Raw genomic sequence first — 25,899 nt, 5'->3', positions numbered from 1 at the left:
ACAATGAGTACAAAATATATTAATAAATGACATAAAGTGCATACGTACTGTAGTACAGAACAGTCAAGCAATGACAAAATGTATACGCAATGAGTACAAAACATATTAACAAATGACATAAAGTGCATACGCACTGTAGTATTTTTTTTACCATTTTACTAGAACTAGGATAAGAAAGGGAAGGATTGCATCATGGTTGTAGCACATTAGATTGCACGTAGCTGCAATGAAAATCCATATCTTTCTACAGAAGCACAACACCAAGTGAGACAATCTGAAGTTCTCTTCCCTGAAGTATTAATCAGTGTAGCCAAGACAGTGGAATGTCGTATTAATATTCCATGTTATCATTTTGGTAGTACATTAGGTACACCAACAGTGGAACCATGATAACATCTCCATTGTTCAAGGTGGTGGACACCATGATGTGTCAACACCACACTCATTCACCAACGTAGAATTAGTGCATAACCCAAATATACTGCTCCATGATCATAAGGATAGACAGGACAAACGTATATTGCAGTAATTTCTGGTAATTAGGTCAGAAGGTGAAGGACATTAAGTCTCATGGTAGTCATCATTGAGAATTACACTAGTCTATCAACCGATTTGACTAATTGTTGGCACTCATTGCCTAGTTACTGGACACTTCTGTACTATGTATGAAGTATTACAGAATAATGTTCATAAATCATCTGATTACAGTGAACATTGGCACTCATTGGCCAGTTACAAACCATTTTTATACATTATTTAAAAGTGAACATTCAAAGCAAGAGTTAATTAATGGCATACCATTTACATAATTCATCTAGTTATAGTAATCATTGCCACTCACTCGCCAGTTACAAACTATCGGAAGTCATCATTCAAAACAGGAGCTAATGAATGGCATAGTATTAACACAATTCACCTAGTTATAGTAATCATTGGCACTCATTGGCCATTTACTAAACGTATAGCAAGTACTGAATATTACAAAACATTTTTCATCATTCAAGTGACATATGACATATTTAAAATAATTATTGGCACTCTTTGGCCAGTGACTAAACATATAGCAAGTATTGAATATTACAAAACATTTTTCATCATTCAAGTGACATATGACATATTTAAAATGTAACACACTGTAACTATTACTCAAGGTCTGTGGTTAGAAAACATTATTCAGCATTACTCAGAACTCTCTTAAACTGGTAGCATTAGTTGGGACTGGTAATACATTTTTTGTGTGCTAGCAATGCATTGCGTTGGGATCGATAATTAATTGCTGGGGCATGAAAATATTTGCTTTTGACTTATTGCTACAAATGAGGATAGGTAACGTCATTCGTCATGAGTCAGCTGTAGCAAGGTTATGAAACAAGTAGAGTATATGTGATCACATTCATGAATGACACACACAAATGGGTAAAACTTAACTAATAGTAAATATATAAACTTCATCATTATTCTCATCTGCAAAGAAAAACTTCATTATTCATATTACCATAACTTCATGACTATCATCACCTGCAAAGAAAAGCTTCATTATTCATATTAGCATATTCTTCATATAACTATTCATCAACATTCATTATCATCTGCAAAAAGACACTACATTATCCATTATTCATATTACCATTTACTTCATATAACTATTCATAGTATAGAGTTTCTTATTTCTAGCATATTTCATCACTAAAACTAAGATGTGTAGTTCTGTCTGACAGCCTGCATCAATCGCCTCGTATTCTGAAAGAAAAAATTAGTTAAGGACTGCTATCATATGATGTGTATAGTATATTCTTGTTAATGCTTGTTAATTCTGATCCATTTACTCTTCATGACGAGGTATTGCATCTTCTTTCGTTCATTCCGAAGGTGAAATTCCCATTTCATAGTAATCCACAGTGGTTTGTTTAATTTATTTCTTTTACACGTTCTTGCTTTCTGAAAATGATGAACAATGATTAATGTCTTGCATTTAAATCATATACCCATTAAATAAAAACTGGTTTCTAGTGATATAATTAAGCATACAGCGTAGCATGACAGAAAACGTATTATGTCAAAAACATAGACAGTGTTCAGGTGCAAAAATGTACACACAGTCTCATAATGCAGTAGCCAAGAGTGTAGAATAGTCAAGATATTGAGATATCATAAGGAAAAATGTTAAAGTCAACTGGTGTTTGTTGTATATTAAAGATTTCGTAGTGCATACAAACAAAACAGGAAAACAATGATACATACACGAAAAATGGAAAAGTGTGCACTGTCTGATGTGTAACGACAAGAAAAGCGACCTGCTAACCTTACCTTGCCGGGAACTTGCCAAAAAAAAAAAAAAAAAAAAAAATGCCGGCCGCGGTGGTCTAGCGGTTCTAGGCGCTCAGTCCGGAACCGCGCGACCGCTACGGCCGCAAGTTCGAATCTTGCCTCGGGCATGGATGTGTGTGATGTCCTTAGGTTAGTTAGGTTTAAGTAGTTCTGAGTTCTAGGGCACTTATGACCACAGAGTGCTCAGAGGCATTTGAACCATTTGAGAAAAAATATGATAATCATCAGTAAGTAGTCACATAAATATCATTGCATTATTGGTCATATAAAAATCAGAAAATGGCATTACAGTGTGATAAATCATAAAGTATGTTCATTCAATAAAGGGTTTAATATTGGATACATGGTGATTGCCTTTACTTTTTCTGGTTCTCAGAGTTTCGACGTGTACTACATTGGGGTGGGGGATGCTGCGAATTCGATATGGACCTGCATATAGAAGCTCAAATTTACTACATCTATTCTTTCCTCTGTTGGATACATAGTGTGTACGTACTAATATCTTCTGTCCAATGTGAAAGTCACGGCGTGTACAAACCTGTTTTTGCTGTCTTCTCTGGCGCTCTGCGGCACGTTTGATGTTGTTCAGAACAATGTCAATTATTTCATGGTGTCGTAGTCGACGAGATGTAGGAAAGGATACTAATTCTTTAATTTTGTTGGGTGGTTCAACATTTTTCATTATAACAGTCGGAGATAGCATAGTAGATTCATTTGGTATGGAGTTAATTACATCCTGGAATGACAGTATGTGTGTATCCCAATCAATATGTTTTTTATGGCAGTATATTCTACACAGTTTACCAATTTCTTTCATTAGTCGTTCACAAGGGTTCGAAGAAGCATGGTACCTGGATATATAAATCGGAGAAAAGTTTCTAGCTCGTAACATACGTGTCCATACAGCAGATCGAAACTGTGGTCCATTGTCGGAAATTACTTTCAATACATGCCCTACATGGAATAAAAAAATGTTTTACAAATGCATTCGAAACAGATTTAGCAGTAGCTTTGCGTAACGGAGTAAATGTAACAAATTTCGAAGTGAGTTCAACAGCGACAAAGATGTAGCAAAAACCTCTATTAGTTCTGGGAATCGGACCAAAAATGTCTACAGCGGCCATGTGTCTCAATTTAACAGGTACAATGGGATGTAATGGAGGAATATGTGAAGTCGTATCTGACTTAGCTTTCTGGCAGATTTTACATGACTCTAAAACTCGTCGAATACGTTTCTCCATGTTGGCAAAATAACAGTTCTGTCTCAGTATAAGAAAACATTTTCTGGCTCCGTAATGTGCGTAACTTAAATGAGTATACCAAATTAATTTGTTAACAAGTTCGTCAGGAATGCATAGTAACCAGTTGTTGCTGTCAGGGTGAGAGCGGCGAAACAGAATATTATTGCGTACAGTGTAATGGTTTCTAATGGTAACATTATTCCTATCTTGCCAAAGGTGTTTAATTTCTTTCCATACGTTGTCTTTACTCTGCTCTTGTGCTATGTCTCGTAATGACGACGAAATGAAATTTTCAAATGCAACTTGTTGAATATACATGACGCTGAAATTTGCTTTGCAGAAGTTGGTTGCGATGACTTGCTGATTGTTGCTGAGAGAACTGGACAGTGCGTCTGCTACAATATTTTGTGTACCGGGAATGTGAATAATTGTAAAATTAAATTCCTGTAAATAAAGTTAACCTGTCGTGTGCAAATTTTGCGGAAAGTAAAAACTGTATTGCTCTATGATCTGTGTAAACGGTAGTGTGTTTTCCATAAAGAAAATGCCGAAATCTCGTAAATGCCCATACAACACATAATGTTTCAAGTTCTGTAACAGAATAATTGCGTTCAGCAGGTGACAGACTGCGACTCGCAAAGGCGATGTTTTTAATTACTGTACAACCATCTTCTTCAATTTCCTGAAAAATGTGTACGCCTAAAGCGGTGTTAGAACTATCGGTGGCAATGGAAAAATTTCTAGTAAGATCTGGATGTGATAAAAGTGGTGCATTCAACAAAGCTTCTTTCAGATTCACAAATTCAGAATGTGCTTGGCTATCCCAGGACCAAATAGTGTTTTTACCCGTCAACTGACATAATCTAAGGGTGTCTAAAGCAGAGTAATGAATAAATTTACGAAAAAAGTTAATTAAACCCAGAAAGCTGAGTAATTGTTTCTTCGTCGTAGGAACAGTAATGTCACGTAAAGCTTGAAGTTTTTCCGGGTCAGGCGCAATGCCTTCTGCTGAAATTACATGTCCAAGAAATTTGATAGAAGTTTTGCCAAAGTGCGATTTACTGAGATTAACTGTGAGTCCTTGTGCACGAAAAGTTCGTAACGGTTGTTCAAGAATCAGATTGTGTTCAGACCAGTTAGCTTCTGCAATAATAATGTCGTCTACATACGTTGTGATTCTGTCTTTAAGTTCTGTCGGAAGTATAGTATTCAAACCGCGAATAAATGCTGCTGAAGAAATTGTTAAACCGAACGGTAATTTGCAAAACTGGTAACAGTCAGGCAAAACAGAGAAATGCTGTGTACTTTCTACAGTTCGGATGGAGCTGAATTTGCCAAAATCCCGATTTCAAATCTGATGTGGAATATATAGCAGTACCATGAAATTTCTGTAGAAGTTCTTCTAGTGTCTGTGGGCGATCTGTTTCATTAATAATAATGTCATTAATGTGACGTGAATCAAGTACGAGGCGAAGTGAACCATTCTTTTTCTTAACAATATGGAGTGGGTTTATGTACGGACTAACTGCCGGTTCAATAATTCCTTGGTCAAGCATAGCTTGCAATTCTTTCTTAACTTGTTCTCTGTGAATATACGGAATGGGATAATGTTTGGCTTTAAATGTGTCGTGCTGTTTAACTTGAAATTCATACATAAAACCGGACATGGTACAAGGGACGTTGTCAAAAACTGGAGCTTGCTGTAAAAGAATTTTGCGTAGTTGCGTGCGTTAGTCGTCTGTATTTCCACTGCTCTGTTTAACTTTATCGGAAATCATTTGCAAAACATCATAGTCGGCTTCGTCTGGAGTATTATAGTCGTGTACGTACGTATCTGAACAATGTGGAATGACAGTCTATGTTACGTGATGCGGAAATAACCTCTGTACAATTAATTGTTTGTTCTTCTGCAGATAAAGAGTGCTGAAATTCTAAAGCCAGTTGTACATTTTCATCATTTAACATTAAATACGAATTTTGAAAGTCAATAATTGCGTCGTGTTGTACCAGAAAATTCGTACCTAAAATAACGTCTGTTGTCAATAAGGGAACAATCCAAAAATTTGAGTGAAATGTATGACCTGCAATACAAAATGATAAATGTGTCTGTAATTTTACATCTACTCCTTTACCAGATATTGCTCCTTTTACTTTAGTTTTGCCTAATGGTAACGTAGGATAGGTATTCTCTTTGTTACATTCGTTGAAAGTTTCCTCATTTATAACTGACATAGGTTATCCAGAATCGATTACTGCTGAAAATTTAGATGATCCAGTCTTTACTTCAATGACAGGGTGTGAAATGGTTTTTTGAATAACTCGTTTTTCCTGCAAAAGAGTGTCTCGGATGTTGTCAAAAGTAATAACATTTTCGTGAACAAGATTCTGCGTATCTGAAGTATTGCTGGCGTTGCTGGAAGATGCAACCTGTACTGTATCTAGTCAAATTCTATCTGACGTGCTATTATTTTCGGGAGGATGCTGTGGCATTTCCACTATTTGTACTGTTCTGTTATTTCTTCCTGACGTATTACGTTCGGGATAATATATACTGTCTGGTTCATTCATGATAATATGTTGCTGCGGATGATTTTGCTGCTGATAAGACCGACTGTTATAAAATGTACGCTGAAAATTGTGCACATTATTTTTACGTCTGTCATGATAGTCATTGCTATATGGCGCGTTGCGATAGGAATTGAAATGATGTGTTTTCTGTACGTACTGGTTTCCTTGTTGCGGTGCGTTACTATTTGGTGGAGCCGACGCTATGCGTGTAGGCGGCGAAACATTAAAACTTGGTTGACCTTGTACATTACATTGTTGGTTAGGTATGCTAACCGGCTGGCTTTGATGCTGTTGCGGTGAAAAGCGTCTATTGTTACCAAAATGTGGCTCCTGTTGCTGATAATTTTGACGATACTGATAATTAAAATTTTGTCTGTTATTAAAGTTCTGGTGGTTGTCGTTCCTGGACCGTCTATTACCTTTGCTATTGAAATAGCGTGACTGATCGTAATTACTGCATTTTGGTTGTCCTTGGTTATGATGTGAAAAATTTTTGTTTATGAAGGAATAATCTGATTGCTGAACTTCCAAAAGCTGTAACAGATCTCTAAATGCCGAAATATTTTCTTTCTGCTGTCCTGTTAAAAGTGATACTCTTAACGATCGTGGTAATTTAGAAATACACAATTGGATAAGTGCAGATTCACTGTATGGCTCACTTAAGTATTGGTTTTGTTGGACCATGTGTTCAAAAAATTGCGTGACAGTGGGAAAATTTGGGTTCTCATAATTCGGTAAACTAATTAGTTGATCCTTGATTCCGTGCTGTGTCGTCTTCGACCAATACGCTGACAGTAAAGCATTCTGAAATTCTTCTACCGAATAGCATTGTCTCGCGATCGGTCTCATAGGAGTTGCCGGTTCGCCTTCCAAAAAACTGCAAATAAATTCAAGTTTATGTGTTACAGGCCAAGTCGGTGGGAAAGCAAAGCTGAATTGTTGTATCCAATCCAGGGAGTGAATCTGTGTTCTGTCATTTTTAAATACTTTAAATTTTCTTACTGGTAGAAAATGTTTGTTTGTAATCAAAATTATCGTCTCTGTATGACGGAACAGGTTCAGGATTGTATGAGAATCTATTTGTCTGTGACTGTTCGGAATCTAAGTCTCGTACTCTCTGTAAATTACCTAAATTATACTGGCTGTGTGAGTCTGACAAATGTTCGCAAAGTGGCGTATGCTGTGATGTGTTAAAGGCTGAAACATTTTTCATCTCTGTTACCTCTTGCTGTAGAGTTGACAATTTTCTACGTAATGTATTATTAGACGAACCTATCTCACTGATCGTCTGCTGTAAATTTTGGAATTCGGGTGTTTTATTAAGCGAAACTGGTGACGTATCGTCTGATTTGGTGTCATTATTACTTTCGATAACGTCAACACGACTGGCCAGTTCATCATATTTTTCAGTCAGTGCTTTTACCAGAGCATCGTTTTTAGTATCACAAGCATTAATTTGTTTTTGTATTTTACGTGTGGTTTCGTTCAATTTTTTAACGTCTGCTTTGATGGCATCGGGATCCTGTATTAGTTCTAACTGTTCAAGTCTGTCGGTCACTGTCTGAAAGTCTACTATGTGTGTGTCTGTTTTTGTTTTAAGATCGGAGATTTCATCATGCAGTTCGGTGTTCAACTGTTTGATAGTATTAATTTCGTCTGATATTGTAGCAGTATTGTTGTCTACGTATGTTTTTGCTTTCGTAAACAATTTTCGCTTATCTTCCTGTCTCTGTGCAGTAATTGTTTCCATGACATGTCGCTTTACTTTATTCTGTTCCTGTATAAATTTACGGTAACGCGTTTCACTATTTTGTAGGTGGTGATTAAAACGTTCGTCAATTTGGCTCTTCTACTGGTCAAATTTCGTATCTACTTTCGCATCCAGTGTGCGTGAAAGTTCTGCTGACATTAATTTAAACTCGTCGCGTAAATGTGTTGCGTTTTCAGAACATTGTTTAGCGACTGCACTAATTTCGTCTCTAAGTAATTTAGTTGTAGCTGCATGTGTATTATTTAATTCTTGTGCCACAGATCTAATTTCTTCACTACTGCTCCTAGCACAAGCCTTAATTTCCTCACGTAATTGTTCTTTAGTATCGTGACATTGCACGGCAACGGCTGTAATCTGTTCACTAAGTCGTTTGTTCTGTTCATTTAAGTTGTCGTATTTTTCATTCAACTGTTTAAGATTTTCATTCAACTGTTTGGAATTGTTATCTTGTTTTTCATTAATTTCATTAATTTGTTGTTTGAGATTTTCACTAAGTTGTTTGTGACTGTTGTCTTGTCTTTCATTCTGTTGTAGCAATACTGCCATAATTTGATCCAAGCCAAAATTAGGTGTTGTATTCTCTGTGCTGTGTGATAGTGTATATGCATCTGTGCTGTGTGATGGTGTATATGCATTTGTCACGTTTTGTGTACCGGTAACCATTTGGTCATTCTCTGATTATTGAAAAAGTTTGCCAATTGGATGTGCACTGTTAGTCACTACCTCTGAATCAAGTAAATCTGTCGTACTTTGAGTACACTGTTCATTTTCGTTAGAAACATTTATCTGTTCGTTACGTAAATTTTGCAAACCGGGTGTGTCAAACTGGGCAGCGTTCATTGTAATGGAACGTGCCTCGTCATCATTTGCGGTTAAATTAAGTGTGGACATAAATGAATTTGTTTGCTCATCACCTGGAATAAAACCGTTACTAGTGATCGGCACACACTGATTATCTGTAATTGGAGGACTATCATTAAGACACTGAGTGTCGCTAGTATTATCGGTCAGATTATTCGAGTTCTCTATTTCACTCATTGCACATCGCGATGTACTGTTAACAGTTTTTCGCGGCATTTTTCACAAATCGAAATTAAGCACAAATGAAACAAAGTCGAAGCAAAAATGGAACAAACACAATTACAACAAAGAGCAACAAATTGCCGATGAACTGTGAAAGAAAGAGTGACAAATTAGTAAATGCGTTGCGCCAGATGCAAACTACATTTAAGTAAATAAGAGCAGATATATGACTACTTCTCAGACATTCACAAAGAAATACGATCCTGGCCGGATGTCGCCAAGTGTACCCTCCTCACAAAATAATAATAATAATATAGATATTATGCATAGTGAATCTAATTTTTGTGTAAGCTCAGAACAAAATTTTCTATAAATAATAATATGAATAATGATTCTAATTTTCTTACTGTAACCTCAGACCAAAACTGGTTCCCATTTATAATCTCCGTATAGAAATGCATTTACATTTAATGTACCCACAAAATTCTTTTCTCATTTAATGTAAGCTCGAAACAGAAAAATTCCTAAACCTCGTAATGAAAAATAAATTCAGTAACCTGGTAGAATTTGGACGACAGCAGCGCTGCGTCATGGCCCTGTAAGATCATTCTGAATAAAAAAAAGGAAAAATTATTACCTCAATAAAAACGGCGAATATATCTGCTCTTATATAAAATTTTTCCGGGACAGCTCTGTGCAATGCTGGCCGATAGATTTGTGATTTTATGAAAGGAAGCAACTGATTTTTCTTTTGCAACAATAGGAATGATCATGGATTGAAGAAATTAGTAAATTCTTTAAATTGAAATGAATGTTTTTTTAGAAATTACTTCAAATCATGAAGATTATTATTGGGACATTTTTAAAAGATTTACATGGAATTTCACATAACATTACTGGATATGCGCGAGGCTGCTTTTTACCTTATACAATAATACTCAGGCTCCGGCATCGCTGCACCGCGACAGGCCCAGCCAACATGATACACCACACTGGACTGACTAGAGCAGACAGGCGACTGCTCGCTAGCCACAACTTACTGCTACTGCTACACAGTTCGTACTGCAGTCAACACTGTTCTTTGGTCTCAGATTCTCTTATAGCTTACATATCGCAGGCAGCACATACCCCTTACAATATGTAAAGACAAACAAATGATTACAATTTCATAAGAATTGAATGATTTATTAAAGAGAGAGAGAGAGTGAGAGAGAGAGAGAGAGCTTCAGAAATAGAATAAGTCTTAATAAAACGTTGATCCAATTCTGGCCCTTATGTAACCAGGTATTCGGCTTGCCATTGATTGACATTGTTATTGGATGTCCTCCTGATGAATACCGTGCCAAATTATGTCTAATTGAGGGGAGATTCGGTGACATTGCTGACCAAGGTAATGTTTGGGAAGCACGAAGAGAAACAAAAGAAACTCTCACCCTCTGCAGACTGGAATTAACTTGCTGAAACATAAATCCAGGATGACTTGCCATGAATGGTAGCAAAGCAGGGTGTTCTGCTAGAATACCGTCGGCGTATCGCTTTGCTCATAGGTGCATCTCATGACAACCAAAGGCGCCCTGCTATGAAATGAAATCGTATGCCAGACCGCCACTTGACAGTGAGGCTGGTGGTATCTTACGACTGTCTGGGGCGTCTCCCGACACATCTTCGCTGTCGATTGGCTCTCAACACGAAGCGGAAGTAAACACAGTTGTACTCCAGCCAATGACATTCCGGGCCGAAAACGTGTCTGGAGAAACCTCGAACAGTGATGGGATACCAAATTGACCTTCGCCCTCCTTACAGCCCAGCAACCACGAGTAATAGTCTGGGGTGCCATTTCTTTCATAGCAGGACCCCTTTGCTTGTCACCCGCGGCACCCTTACAGCACAGCGGTAAGTCGACGAGATTCTACAGCCCGTCCTGTTGCTCTTCATGGGATGTCATGCTGTGCTTTCATTTCCCCAATGTAATTTCCGCCCGCATGCGGCGATAGTTCCTGCCGCTTGTCTTCGTGCTTGCCAAACTCTAACTTGACCGGAAAGGCCTCCAGGTCCCTCCCCAATTCAGATGACTTGGAGCAGAGGTATCCAACCAACTAAGGAATAACTGCTTGCTAGGGCCAGAGGTGGACCAACGCGTTACTGACTTGCTCAATTTGTGAAGCTCTTTCTCTTGAGTAGATTATCCAATTTTTCTAAAATTGTAATTATTTGTTTATCTGTACATGTGCATTACATCTAGCGATTTCCATCCTATTCACATGATTCCTGCATGGCACGTCATTTTTTGTCTTAAAATGAAGACCAAATCATGCGGAACAACTTTCGTAACAGACAGAATTTTCGCTGACATTTCCCGGCGACGTTGGGCGTCCTTTTGTGTTTATTACGCCCTGAGATGCGAGCGTGCTACGACTTTTGAGTTGCCTATAATCCAGTCATCTGCTCCGCACGAAACGGGATAGGTCCAGCAAAACTGAAGTTCCTGATTCGCTCCTAAAATTCGTTCTCCGCTTAGAGGAGCACAGTTGTGGAGCGGTCTGCACGTCGCCAAATCGAGGAGTCGACCAACAAACCCTCTGTGATGTACGATGCACGTTTTTCGTGACTTCTGGGGCAGATTAACGTTGCAGAGCCTTTACTGATAGTTGGTACTGACCAGTGAGGTGGTTCTACTAGAGTGGAAAGTTCCGAAATCGTTCGCATGTGCGTTCCCGCGCTCTGTCGCAGCTACTGGCTCGATCATTCACTTGTTTCAAATTTCTGTCCCTGTCTGGTAGACGTAGTTCCCTGTCTGGGAGGAAACGCAGAGAGACAGAGAGTGGATCTATTATCGAGCCTGAGGTGTCGTTTAACGAACGAAGCGGACTTGGCGACGGTTGTTAGACGACAGTAAATTGTCTTCCGCTCCAATGAAAACTTGAAGAATGCAGTTCTTGTATAGTTTTGGTCATTTAGTGCCCCACAGCTGATTCATATTAAGGTTAGCAAGAACGATCGCTACTGTGTTTAATTAATGTTTTCCTTTTTGACTTGAGGCTGTAGTACTGTGTTGTAAATAACGGAGATGATAGAAACCGCACGGTGACGGTGAAGTGATTAAACAGCCAGTCTGCTGGTTGGATCTGAGACTCACTGGAAACTAGCTATATTCCTACAGTGCACTGATTAGTGCTATGGGAACAGTGACTATTGTAACACTGCCTGGCGAAACAACGCGACGATGGCGGCTCTCATTTATATGACACTTTAGTGCGAAAAGTAGTCCGGGTTCCGGGTTTGCCGACAGAAGTTTCTTTTTGTACAAGCAATTGGATTAGTAAATGAGGGACTGGAAGCAACATAAATGACAATGGCCGAAGTAGAGAAGATATAAAATGGAAACTGTCAATAGCAAAAGGCAAAGGTCCCGAATTCGAGTCTCGGTCCGGCACACAGTTTTAATCTGCCAGGAAGTTTCATAAACTAAGATGTTAAGACGTCTTTTCTAAAGGTGTCCGCATGGAGTGTAGCCATGAACGAAAGTGAGACATGAACGATAAACATTTGAAGCGAAAAAAGGATAAAAATCTTTTGAAATTTATGCCACCGGATAATGTTAAAGAGTAGATTGACAGATCAGGGTAACTAGTGAGACGTTAGTGAATCGAATTGGGGGAATAAACACTGTGGTCGGTTGATAAGAGATGTCGTAATGCACCAAAGAATCGTCAACTTCCTCATTAGGGAAGAGGTCTGGGCGTAAAATTTTAGAGGGAGACAAGACTTGTGTGCACCACACAGGTTCTAAGAGACGTAGACTCCAGCAGTTAAGCAGAGAAAAGGAGACTTGCACAGTGTAATGTTCCTGTATCCTCCCCCGCCTGAATATTCGTGATATTTTTTCACATTTTGTCAGTTTACTGCAAAGTCAGTATTGCACTGATGCTGCTACCGCCGGTTAAGCCGTGTCCAGTATTTAAGTTGCCGCAGTTGTGTCGTCCGTGCGCCTAGCATAGCACAGTAGTGTGGGCGAGTTTCTCACTGTCGTCGGTCGGCCGCGCTAGCAAGAGACATGCGTGTTCTGAAACAATGTATGTAGTCCAGTTATTCGTCCCACGTTTTTATGCTCTTGATGTTTCAGTATGATTAATGTTATATGACGGCATATGACGTGTTGTTGAACTGAGCGCAGTTAAACTGACTTCAGACGAGTAACAGCTTCAGAAATAAATCGTACGGTCTGTGATCTGCCATTACATATTACAAATTGGAACCTTCACAAACCGCTTTCTAAAATTAGTAGAAAAAGAAAGAATATAACTGAATATTTCGAGGTGGTGAGGAGCCATATAGCACTTTTATTAATCCATCACAGACCACATCACGTTATAACAGGTAAGATTAGCGTGGAGAGCTCGTCAAAGCAGCCTATAGACTAAAGACCACAACAACTACAAGGTTGTTTATTAGGTAGCTTTTCTTAACAAATGCATTGTTTTCCAGGTGTCAGACATTATGTTGTAGTTTTTTCTCTTGTCAGTTCGGTATCGCCGTTGCTCTTAATCTTTCCTTCCACACAAACACCATTTTACATTGCTTATCAACTAGCACTAGTTGAAATTTTTTGTTGACAATCTCCAATACAAGCGCCACAGTCGGCAGAACGTGGCAGCGGATGGGGCGAGTAGAAACTCTCACTCACCAAAGCGTTCAGCTGAGAAGCGGTCAGCGTAAGCTGACTCCACGTCCCTCACCAGCCTGAAGCCCGTTTCACACGAGAGACTTTGTGGTCAAAATAGACTACTAGAAGTGCGTACATCTTTCGTGCTTGCTTGTAAATCAGCAACTGAACACGTCGCGAGCTAGTGTATGACGTCAGTAATCTACAGATTGTGCCGAGCGCGGAGATCTAAACTTCCGAGTATATTGGCACATTGCACATGCGCAGAATCAAAGGACTATGGCGGCCTAAGCTAATATCGGAAGTTATAGCCTATTCCGGTCGAGCTCACTCCTATTACAGAATATGATTTTGGGCTTTCGTGTCTTCTTATTCTTTATTGTGTTGTTTGCTTCGTTTTCGTGGCAACGTTTTACAGGCGAAAAATGCCTGCACTACAAGAACGTAAATAGATAAGCGGGTTTAATTAAAATTATTTCAATAGCGAAAATGTCAAAATTATTGTTTGGCAGTTAGCAAGAAAACAGGTTACAAAGGATAAAGCAAATAGGCGCTAATTACTACGTGCCGCATATTATCTGACTTATTTGCAAATATATATTTCCTCTAGCAAATAAATGCAAATCTTCTGAAATGTTTGGATGACGCTTTTCCTAACCTGTCATTCATCAGGAGTGTCAACAATTTACCACACGACATTTGACAATAACTTTCACTAAGAATTCTGTTTCTGTCATTAATAAACTCTATTGTCATTGTTTCTTCCTACATTTGTTTCTGTATTTCGTTTTTTTCCGTAGAAAGGCCAGTAGTGGTGAGAGAGTACAGGGCCTTCGTAAGATACACGCCCACCAAGCAGTAGCGCTCTTGGAATCCCCGATCCGCTACACAAGAAACAGAAGAACGGTTCGTCACGGTGAAAGTTATCTCTCTAAATTTATTTCAGTGAAAGTGAATCTATAATGTTAATTGTGCTTTTAATGTTACATTGTATATTAGATGCTAAACTCCGGGTTTCCTGTTTTAAACAGTGTGTTTACCGGGCCTTATAGCCGAGGGCACACAGCTTTACTGTATGGTTAAATGATGATGGCGTCCTCTTGGGTAAAATATTCCGGAGGTAAAATAGTCCCCCATTCGGATCTCCGGGCGAGGACTACTCAAGAGGACGTCGTTATCAGGAGAAAGAAAACTGGAGTCCTACGGATCGGAGCGTGGAATGTCAGATCCCTTAATCGGGCTGGTAGGTTAGAAAATTTAAAAAGGGAAATGGATAGATTAAAGTTAGATATAGTGGGAATTAGTGAAGTTCGGTGTCAGGAGGAACAAGACTTCTGGTCAGGTGAACACAGGGTTATAAATACAAAATCAAATAGGGGTAATGCAGGAGTAGTTTTAATAATGAATAGGAAAATAGGAGTGCGGGTAAGGTACTACAAACAGCATAGTGAACGCATTATTGTGGCCAAGATAGATACGAAGCCCACGCCTACCACAGTAGTACATGTTTATATGCCAACTAGCTCCGCAGATGACGAAGAGATTGATGAAATGTATGATGAGATAAAAGGAATTATTCAGATAGTGGAGGGAGACGAAAATTTAATAGTCATGGGTGACTGGAATTCGATAGTAGGAAAATCTAGAGAAGGAAATGTAGTAGGTGAATTTGGATTGGGGGGAAGAAATGAAAGAGGAAACCGCCTGGTAGAATTTTGCACAGAGCATAACTTAATCATAGCTAAGACTTGGTTCAAGAATCATAAAGGAAGGCTGTGTACATGGAAGAAGCCTGGAAATACTGACAGGTTTCAGATAGATTATATAATGGTAAGACAGAAATACAGGAACCAGGTTTTAAATTGCAAGACTTTTCCAGGGGCAGATGTGGACTCTGACCACAATCTATTGGTTATGAACTGTAGGCTAAAACTGAAGAAATTGCAAAAAGGTGGAAATTTAAGGAGATGGGACCTGGATAAACTGACTAAACCAGAGGTTGTACAGAGTTTCAGGGACAGCATAAGGGAATAATTGACAGGAATGGGGGAAAGAAAAACACAAGAAGGATAATGGGTAGCTTTGAGAGACGAAATAGTGAAGGTAGCAGAGCATCAAGTAGGTAAAAAGACGAGGGTCAATAGAAATCCTTGGGTAACAGAAGAGATATTGAATTTAATTGATGATAGGAGAAAATATAAAAATGCAGTAAATGAAGCAGGCAAAAAGGAATACAAACGTCTCAAAAATGTGATCGACAGGAAGTTCAAAATGGCTAAGCAGGGATGGCTAGAGGACAAATGTAAGGATGTAGAGGCTTATCTCACTAGGGGTAAGACATATTACTGTCTACAGAAAAATTAAAGAGACCTTTGGAGAAAAGAGAACCACTTGCATGAATATCAAGAGCTCATATGGAAACCCAGTTCTAAGCAAAGAAGGGAAAGCAGAAAGATGGAAGGAATATATAGAGGGCCTATACAAGGGCGATGTTCTTAAGGACAATATTATAGAAATGGAATAGAATGTAGATGAAGATCAAACGGGAGATATGATACTGCGTGAAGAGTTCGACAGAGCACTGAAAGACCTACGTCAAAACAAGGCCCTGGGAGTAGACAACATTCCATCAGACCTACTGACGGCCTTGGGAGAGCCAGTCCTGACAAAACTCTACCATCTAGTGAGCAAGATGTATGAGACAGGCGAAATACTCTCAGACTTCAAGAAGAATATAATAATTCCAATCCCAAAGAAAGCAGGTGTTGACAGATGTGAAAATTAACGAAATATCAGTTTAATAAGTCACAGTTGCAAAATACTAACACGAATTCTTCACAGAAGAATGGAATAACTGGTAGAAGCCGACGTCGGTGAAGATCAGTTTGGATTCCGTAGAAATGTTGGAACACGTGAGGCAATACTGACCCTAAGACGTATCTTAGAAGATAGATTAAGGAATGGCAAACCTACGTTTCTGGCATTTGTAGACTTAGAGAAAGCTTTTGACAATGTTGACTGGAATACTCTCTTTCAAATTCTGAAGGTGGCACGGGTAAAATACAGGAAGCGAACGGTTATTTACAACATGTACAGAAACCAGATGGCAGTTATAAGAGTCGAGGGACATGAAAGGGAAGCAGCGATTGGGAAGGGAGTGAGATAGGGTTGTAGTCTTCCCCGATGTTATTCAATCTGTATTTTGAGCAAGCAGTAAGGAAACAAAAGAAAAATTTGGAGTAGGGATTAAAATCCATGGAGAAGAAATAAAAACTTTGAGGCTCGCCGATGACGTAATTCTGTCAGAGACAGCAAAGGACCTGGAAGAGAAGCTGAACGGAATGGACAGTGTGTTGAAAGGAGGATATAAGATGAACATCAACAAAAGAAAAACGAGGATAATGGAATGTAGTCGAATTAGGTCGGGTGATGCTGAGGGAATTAGATTAGGAAATGTGAGTAGTAAAAAAGATTTGCTATTTGGGTACAAAAGTAACTGTTGATGGTCGAAGCAGAGAGGATATAAAATGTAGACTGAGAATGGAAGGAAAGCATTTGTGAAGAAGACAAATTTGTTAACATGGAGTATAGATTTGCGTGTCGGGAAGTCGTTTGTGAAAGTATTTGTATCGAGTGTAGCCATGTATGGAAGTGAAACATGGACGATATATAGTTTAGACAAGACGAGAATAGAAGCTTTCGAAATGTGGTGCTACAGAAGAATGCCGAAGATTAAATGGGTAGATCACATAAATAATGAGGAGGTATTGAACAGAATTGGAGACAGGAGAAATTTGTGCCACAACTTGACTAGAAGAAGGGATCGGATGGTAGGGCATATTATGAGGTATCAAGGGATCACCAATTTGGTATTGGAGGGCAGCGGGGAGGGTAAAAATCGCAGTGGGAGACCAACAGATGAATACACTGAACAAATTCAGAAGGATGTAGGTTGCAGTACATACTGGGAGATGAGGAACCTTGCACGGACTGAAGACCACAACTACTTATTTGATAGCTTGAATTACTGTGTTGGTGACGAAATTCAACTGGGAGAATGCATAGAGATATCGACCTGCATGAGTTCTAGGAAAATCTCGCCCTGTGGGGAGTTCATTGTTATCATAAAATCTTAGTATGAACTTCTATGAAAACCTGCTTACTTTGAAACTAAAGTTGTACCCTGTGAAACGTAAAGAAACGATCTGTTTTCTACACTACATGGATTCTCTGGGTGGCATTGAATAACGCCGTGCAAACTGCTCTCATAACTGCAGTGTGTCGCGATAACAAAGCTGCAAAAGGTGAGAGCATTATCTAAAAGCATTGCTATCATCCTTGGTTCACAATTTTTGATAATGTTTTTAAGTAAATTATAAATCGATTGCCTCTGGAGATGTAGACAATGACTGTGGGTTAAATTGATTCAGTAGCAGGCTCATGTCATTTGACTTATTAATGTTTTATGAAACTTTAAAAGTTAAGCTTATCTGAGATCGTAATTATAGTCCATTGTATTACAAAAACGTAACTTCACATGTATAGTCTTTCCTTAAACAAAATTGCAGAATTTAATTCTTGAATCCATTTCTCTCAGAATGAACGATAAATCCGAAGAAAATCAACCAAGATGCTGCATTATCAAACCACTGCATAGAAAACCAACTTAATCGTTCCCTTTAATCCCTTCTTCCGAAAAGGGTAATTATACCAACGTAAAAATCAATTTCTTTCCTCCACAATAAATCTTCCACTAATTCATAAAATTATTCCCAAAAATCTCCATTGTTTCCCGCTTACTGCTATTAAACCAAAACTCGACTGTTCACTTCTAACAGCAAAACACTATTGTTTGTCTCCTCTCCTCGCGATCATCGTATAAATATGGCTTCCATGTTGTCCCAATCTCTGCCCATGCGATTTCAATATTTTTGGAGTCCGAAGAAAGACATTCCTGGCTGGCGCAGTGGAAACATCACCTCTAACTTAACTCTATGCAGCGCAGCCTCTCTGCCGAGGCTGCGCGCGCATGTTTGAGGAATCAAAACCATCCACACATCAAAAACATGAAATATTGCGACGAAAATTTGCACACACACCTTTATAAGGAATTGTTTAGTAAATGCGCGAGCGTTACGAGAATGCTGAAGAAACTCCAAGGAAGCTGACATTGTCCCTTACAGTACGTAAACTGGTTTACGTAAATATACTTTTATTAAAATTGTTTGATCAAACAGCTTAGCAGTAAAAACCGGTCAACTTCGTCGTTGTTTCTAATTTAAATAACGCAATTTTAATAGAAAGGGCAGTAGACTGAAAACGAGACAGATGAAAAAAGTAAACCGTTTATTATTTCAAAAATAATCGCCTTAATTGTTAGTAGAATTATCCCACTATGAGACAAGACGGTCAACGCCTTCATGGAAAAATGTTTGTGGTTGCCTAAGGAACTATCTTTGTACCCAGGTGCGCACATCTTCATCCGAAGCAAATCAACGGCCATCGAAATGTCTTCTTCAGAGTTCGAAAAAAATGGATATCGAATGGGAAGAGACCGGGCCCACATGTTTCCAAGGTTGTTTCGACAAAGCATCAGAAGTTTCGCTGGAAAGCCCTACACATCCTCCATACAGTCCCATCTCCCCCATGCGATTTCCATATTTTTGGAGTCATGAAGAAAGACATTCGTGGCCGTCGACTTGCATCAGACGATGTTGTGCTCGCATGGGTACAATCATGGTTCGGTAGGCAACCGCAAACATTTTTCCATGGAGGCATTGAGTCTTGTCTCACAGTGGATAAATTTCTTAATACTAGGGTAATCCCAAAAGTAAGGTCTCCTATTTTGTTATAAGTACGTAGATCTGTTTATGTCTACAAGCTTACAGCTTGAACATTTAACTATTTTTCGACATAATCACCATTTCTGTCGATGCATTTTTGTAGACGTGGCAGTGTTTGTATGCCTATGTCATACCAGCTCGCCGCCATGCTGTTCAGAAAGTTATGAACCTCTTCTTTCACCTCGTCGTCGGAACTGAATTGCTTTGCGGCCAAATGTCCTTTTAACCTAGGGAACAGGTGATAGTCACTGGGCGCCAAGTCAGGAATGTTGGGTGGTGGGTGATTATGTTCCACTTAAACTGTTGCAGGAGAACAACGGTTTGCCGAGCGATGTATGGGTGAGCGTTGTCATGGAGAATGTGTACGCCCTTGCTCAGCATTCCTCTTCTCCGGTTCTGAATTGCCCGTTTGATTTTCAGTGTATCACAGTACTTCTCAGCGGTAATTGTGGTCCCAGCGATTCAGCTCCGACGACGAGGTGAAAGAAGAGGTTCATAACTTTCTAAACAGCGTGGCGGCGAGCTGGTATGACATGGTCATACAAAAGATGGAACAGCGTCTACAAAAATGCATCGACAGAAATTGTGATTATGTCGAAAAATAGCTAAATGTTCAAGCTGTAAGCTGATGTAAACCATTGTAGATATAAACAGGTCTATGTACTTATAAAAAAAAATAGGAGACCTTATTTTTGGGATTACCCTCGTAGTTATGGCGACTACTTTTGAAATAATAAACAACTTACTCACTTTTTTCCTTTGGTCTCGTTGTCATTTGACTGTCCCTTATAAAAAAGAAATTTCAATAAATGAACCCTCTCCAGCAGAGAGCTTACGTTCCAAGAATAGTCTGGAACCACATTCCTTCCTCCAAAATACGTCTGCGGCCGAAGTGGCCGAGCGGTTCTAGGCGCTACAGTCTGGGACCGCGCGACCGCTACGGTCGCAGGTTCGAGGAGGATGAGGAGATTAGTGTTTAACGTCCCGTCGACAACGAGGTCATTAGAGACGGAGCGCAAGCTCGGGTGAGGGAAGGATGGGGAATAAAATCGGCCGTGCCCTTTCAAAGGAACCATCCCGGCATTTGCCTGAAGCGATTTAGGGAAATCACGGAAAACCTAAATCAGGATGGCCGGAGACCGGATTGAACCGTCGTCCTCCCGAATGTCGCAGGTTCGAATATTGCCTCGAGCATGGATGTGTGTGATATCCTTAGGTTAGTTAGGTTAAAGTAGTTCTAAGTTCTAGGGGACTGATGACATCAGAAGTTATGTCCCATAGTGCTCAGAGCCATTTGAACAATTTTTTTGAAATGACCACGAAGAGAAAAATTACATAAATTCACATGGAGGTTTGCTAACAGTCGTTATTCACAAGCACTCAACAAACGACGCATGGCCAAATAATATCGGACCAAAGAGCAAATATTTCCGTATTAAACAGTTGAATATCAGTTGAACTATGTACTTTGTGCAGAATTAATTAAGATGATCTTTCTAATCTTACAGATCTAGACGTTCAGGCGTTGGACATAGGTGATACCTATGTGGTAAGTTCCTATGGGACGAAACTGCTGAGGTCATCGGTCCCTAGGCTTACACACTACTTAATCTAAGTTATACTAACTTACGCTAAGGACAACACACACACACACACACACACACACACACACACACACACACACACACCTATGCCCGAGGGAGGACTCGAACCTCAATCGAGCCACCTTGCAGGAATTTAGAAAATGCTAAGTTGTAGGTGTTGTGTCAAGTGAAAGTCTTCGCATTAGGTCCTTGTCTACGAATTTCGCTGCACGTAACAGCCCTTCTCATAATTTTTAGATGAGATCACGGTATGCGCAGCACAGAGAAATAGCAATAAAATCGTAGCTTTTCGACTGTGTGCTAATCATCTGCGTTAGATGTACGCTAGACATAATTCGCGAGGAAGATAAACGTTGCAAACTACTTGTCAGCCACCTGTGAATCACGTGATCTTTATTAGTCAGTAAACAGTTATGTTCCAAAAACAGTCTGAATAAACAAGTAAAAAGAACGAAGTAAAATCGAAGTAGTTATGCACTGTCTGTGCGATTGCCGATGGCCATTCTTGGAGGTATTGTATAAAATGCTTGCAAGAACTACATCTGAAAGACTCATCTTAGACGCCGCAGAGCAGCGGGAATATGAGGGGCAACGTTTGGCATTAATTCAGACAGCAGTGAGTCGAGATTCATAAATAGCAGTATGCGTTTGAGAAAATTAACACTGTTCACTAACGTCAGTCGTAGGGCAAGTTTTTAAAGAATTGAGACAAAATGGAACGGAACATGAAAAATAAAAATGAAGTAGTAATCGCTGTTATTAATACTCGTGCTAAGAGGAGACCAACAAAATCGCAGAAAAATTCGCAGTGCCAGCACCAAGTGCTGCAGATCGCTTGGCTTCCGCTTACCATAGACAGGCACTCAGTCAATTTCGGGTGCCTTAATGGGGCACTCTCACGCGCTGAGCCTGCCACAGAAATTGTCATCTGACTCCACAGAAGTTCTATAATTCACACTCCTCAAATGTCCTCTAAAAAATAATCCAGGGGACCTCTACTGATCAATAGGGGTGTTGATCCCATCAATTGGATATTGTGTACAGTTGGTAGATGCGGATTCCGTAGAAGAATAGGGGTAGAGAATTTACCCTCCAGGCAAACTCTGCATTACTTATAATTTTTCTACAAGATTTTGAAAGATTTTTCAGCGCGACTGATTAATCGTGTACTTCTGGGTGTTGTGGGATGTTGTTGTTTCCATTTTATGCGTATATTTCGACAACTTGTCCAGCAATCTTCTTCAGGTGCTACGAGTATTTCCGTTATGTGTACTCGATGCCTGCGCTCCAACCAGACTAGCCCACTACGCCCTCTGAATTTTTATTTTTTTTTCAATGTTCGTGCTGATATTCTGTGACATGCAGATTCTCTTAGCGTTTTCCAACTCTGGTAGATTTGACGACCGGCGAAATTTTAATAAACTGAGTGCTGGAAACCAAGAGTTTATTAGGTTTTCTGACGTCTGTATTTCGATGGACCCGTTAGTTATGCTGCCCCAGAAAGATGGCGTATGCAGCACGATACTGCTCTCATCTTGTAAGGTGGCAGGATAAAGGAAGGACAGTTCCGCGCCTTACATAAGAACTTTATACATCGCAATGGGAAGGTGAATACGACACCTAACTTAATTCGGCAGTAATGAGCAAATTTGCCTATCAGTATGTAATGCAAAAAGGGATGACACTCAATCGACGGTATTAACACACCAATCCTATATAATGTATGTCTATGAGCAGAAGGTGGAAGAAGCAGTGAGAGGAAACGCTTTGGTTTGGAAGCAAGAGCAAGCAGAGGTGAATGCTGCAGCACACGGGGTACCATGGAAACCACTTAAGGGGCGTCCCAGGCAGGAGTCAACGACCGACCGACCAGGTGACTCAGACGGGAGAGAGACTAATAGGCTGGGCCAGCAGGAGGACGGCAGAAAAAGCTTTAGAGAGCTGCATTTCAGAATTTCAAATGGATACGAACAAAACTAATGACGCATTCGATCACACGAACTGTGCATGGTATGCACGTGATAGACACATCTAACTTTTTAGGCGTCTGGAGCGGGCACAAAACGTCTGATTGGCGGAGCCATACTGGGAAGGAGTAAAGTGCCGAGATTACGACGCAGTTGAATGGGAGGACCCTTGCGATCGATAGAGAGACAATCCACAAAATAAGAGGAACGCTCCTACTGGTCGAAAAAAGCCATGACTTGGAGTACGAAAGAACCCAGGTGGGGAGACAGTTCGGCTATGAGAAAGACAAGATGGAAATATTTGGGAGACTCTTCCTTGAACTGGCGTCTAGTGCAGAACGGGGCGCATAATGCTCTGTACGACGCAGAGGAGAAATTTGTGTGACCACTGCATTCACAGTGGCTGACATCTAGCTACAAATTAGCTATAGCATCGTTGAGCTCCAGCTGTGGAGAAACGAACCAGCCAGTTACTTAATTGTTCTTGCAAGAACTAGGAGAGCATTATAATATGCACGACGCACGTGTATATCAGCATAGTCTGAGACCAGGGACGAGTTCATGTTTTCTCGCATATCGAGAAACATAGGGAGAGTTTCTGGTGGAAAATTCAGCAAATGTTTGATTAGTTTTATAGGAATTTCAGAAGGCGAGAGCAGCCAAGCAGACGACAGCTCGTCGCAGCTAAGGTAAATACTGTGACCAGAGGCATAAACTTGTTGGTTCACCAGCTTGCGTCCACTGTAAACTTGAGTGACCTTGGGTAATCTTTTGCTCAACCTGTCACAAAACTAACCGTACTCTGTAGACTTGATTGTCATCCAAAAAATAGTACCAAACTTTGAACAGGAATTGTATAATTTATCATAGCACTGTCCAACATCATAACGTAATTGTAAGACTAATTTTGTAAAGAAACCTCTAATTAAAGTTTAATATTGTTGTGTTTAGGATTAATTAACTTTCTGAGAGTTAAAATTTAATACTGTTGTGTTTAGGATTAGTTCACTTTCAGAGGACGAGATGCGTCATTTTGACAACTGTCTTAACATTGCCACATTGTAAACTGTGTAAAAGTGTGTATTTCTGTGACAAGATTGCAATATTAAACAAAGTCATTACAGCTTACACAGTTGTGTTCAGTCATAGAATAAGAAACTACCTAACCACAACCTTACAATCTTATTTCATTTACGATTATATTAGAGACAATACCGGTCCGGGTAGCCTTGTGCGTTAAAGCACCGCTTCAGGGATGGGGAGAGCGCATCAAAAATGGTTCAAATGGCTCTGAGCACTATGGGACTCAACATCTTAGGCCATAAGTCCCCTAGAACTTAGAACTACTTAAACCTAACTAACCTAAGGACATCACACAGACCCATGCCCGAGGCAGGATTCGAACCTGCGACCGTAGCAGAGAGCGCATCCCCCGGATCAATCCGCCTGGTGGTGTGTAGGCCAGTCTTGATGCGAATTTTCCACGCCCTCTAGGTGAATACCCAGCTGGTACCCAAGTCCCACCTCTTTTACGAGATTCGCAAACATTTAGAAAACTTTCACTCACTTTCACATCAGTACACTTAGGATAACGGTGTGACGACAGGAAGGGCATCCGGCCACCCCTTAAACTGTTACATGCCGGCCAGATCCATTAACAACTATGTTGACCTCGTACCGATTTGGGACAAAGGCACCAGAAGAAGAAGATTAAGTTAGAGTTGGTGCTCAGTAAAAGCTGATTTACTTTGATTGTTTTAATCGAGTATGTCGCTGACGTTCCTTCCGTCTCTCCTTGACTGTTCTGACAGTCTTCCCCACGTAAGACTTGTCAGATTCTCAAAAATGGTTCAAATGGCTCTGAGCACTATGGGACTTAACATCTGTGGTCATCAGTCCCCTAGAACTTAGAACTACTTAAAGCTAACTAACCTAAGGACATCACACACATCCATGCCCGAGGCAGGATTCGAACCTGCGACCGTAGCAGTCGCGCGGTTCCGGACTGAGCGCCTAGAACCGCTAGACCACCGCGGCCGGCGCCAGATTCTCGTGGAATGCGATACACGCCCGTGTTTCGGAGACCTAGCGCATCTTTAACATTACAAAGATTACATCTTATCTTAGGTGAAGGAAGCTAAATGTACTGGATACTGTGTTCCTGTAGGAGTCTACTGATCTTCCCGGATACTTGTTCGCCCCCATTAGCTGAGTGGTCAGCACGGCGGCATACCAAGAGGCCCGGGTTCAATTCCCGGCCGGGACAGGAGATTTTCTCCGCTCATGGACTGGGTGTTGTGTTGTCCTCATCATCATTTCATCCCCATCTCCGACTCACAAGTCGCCCAATGTGGCGTCGAATGCAATAAGTACTTGCCCTCGGTGGCCGAACTTCCCTGAATGGGGGACTCCCGCCCCACAATGCCGTACACTCATTTCCATTTCCGGGTACCTGGGCAGCATCTGCTTCTTTTTGCATTTCTGGCTTCTCTTCCTCCTTTTCATTCACGGCGTCCTTGATTTTGGTTTCATCACTTGTCCAGTTTGATGGTATGAGTAACCATTCCTTCGCAACACTCTTTATAAGTGTTATAATTCTTCAGCGAGGCTCTCCTTGTCTGAAAGTATTTGATCTCTATACACCAGAGCTCTTAGCACCGAATTTCTTTGTGACGTATGACGATGACTCCTGGCGTGAAGACAGGGGTCAGTGTGCGCAGGTTATCTATATACACTGTGCCGGCCGAAGTGGCCGTGCGGTTAAAGGCGCTGCAGTCTGGAACCGCAAGACCGCTACGGTCGCAGGTTCGAATCCTGCCTCGGGCATGGCTGTTTGTGATGTCCTTAGGTTAGTTAGGTTTAACTAGTTCTAAGTTCTAGGGGACTAATGA

The sequence above is a fragment of the Schistocerca cancellata genome, chromosome 1 (assembly GCF_023864275.1).
Source record: "Schistocerca cancellata isolate TAMUIC-IGC-003103 chromosome 1, iqSchCanc2.1, whole genome shotgun sequence".
NCBI classification, from domain to species: Eukaryota; Metazoa; Arthropoda; class Insecta; order Orthoptera; family Acrididae; genus Schistocerca; species Schistocerca cancellata.
This window is presented reverse-complemented; position numbering follows the sequence as displayed.